Here is a 1,284-nt window from a genome sequence, read left to right as displayed (position 1 = left end):
TTCCTAAAAATTAATAAAAGAAAGTATCGAAATTAAGAATTTCCTGGAGGAAATAATTTCTACAGGAACAGTCATATCGTTGATGCGATATTTACGAAAAACAGTATCGCAAATAGCTTCCTCGACGTAACAACCTGTGCAGGCTAATGGCCTAATGGCTACGATATTTGTTTCATCTTTACTTCATTATGTAGCAACAGTAACTCGATTCGCGTGCCTTCCAACTCGCGATGGACACGTATCGCGTATACATATGTACGAGAGAGGGGAGAATTTTATTTACAGGTGGAGAGAGGAAATTCATTGTCGCTGAAAGCTTGGCACACTCGCGGGGAGTTTGATCATGGGAGATAATGTGGTTACCGTGTGCGCCTGCATAGGAAACCATTAGGGATGATGAGTGAAATTTCACCGGAAACAGGACACACGCCTTTCAATCTGGAAAAAAAAAAAAAACAGACGTTTTATTGACGAGCTTCCAGCCTGTTTGCCAGTAATATCGTTCTTGCAAAATTAATGATTTATGAATGTACGGTCGTCTGGGTCTAAACTAATTACTATCTCGATCTAACTTAACAGTGAAACATTAACACGACGTTACCGTGTTATTCGATTTAAATTAAATCGTTTGTTTATTTAGAGAGCGTCCAGTTTGTTCCGTTTGTCAAATTGTTTATTCCGTTTCGATCCGATGTGCCGCGCTTTATTCACTTTCGACGCCATCGGGATTCAGACACGATCCCCTCCTCTCTTTCCCCCACTTCTGGCGAGATCCTCTCGTCGTTCTTATCAACATAAATACACGCCGGTACTGCACTTCGTGTACTTGGAGCGGCGCGTCCTCTGCGGAAGTGCATATTAATATTGTGCATCACGTTGCCCCGTGCGCGGCGAAATTGTTTTTAAAACAACGCGCCGGACGATGGAACGATGGAACGAATGAGTAATGGGTGTGAAACGAATTACGGTTTCTCTCGAAACGTTTTGCAGTGCATTTACAAATCAATGTATGCTTCATCACCGTCACCAGAGAGGTAATAAAAACAGTAGTTAAGCCTCGGCGAAACGTTTTCACACTGATAATGTGTCTCTCCAAACATTGAGATTTAGATCTTCTCCATCGCCGCGTAGATACGTAGTAGTTAACGCTCTAGTGGCGCTAGTATCGCGTCGTCAGTTCCCCCGTGTTGATAAAACTCTGGATTCATGTAAATTTCAACTCTGTTAGGTAAAAACTTTCTATGAATTTGTAGAACAAAGTCGGCAGACATTGATTTCGACATT

Source organism: Frieseomelitta varia, unplaced genomic scaffold, assembly GCF_011392965.1.
Source record: "Frieseomelitta varia isolate USP_RPSP 00005682 unplaced genomic scaffold, Fvar_1.2 scaffold_940, whole genome shotgun sequence".
Taxonomy (NCBI): domain Eukaryota; kingdom Metazoa; phylum Arthropoda; class Insecta; order Hymenoptera; family Apidae; genus Frieseomelitta; species Frieseomelitta varia.
This window is presented reverse-complemented; position numbering follows the sequence as displayed.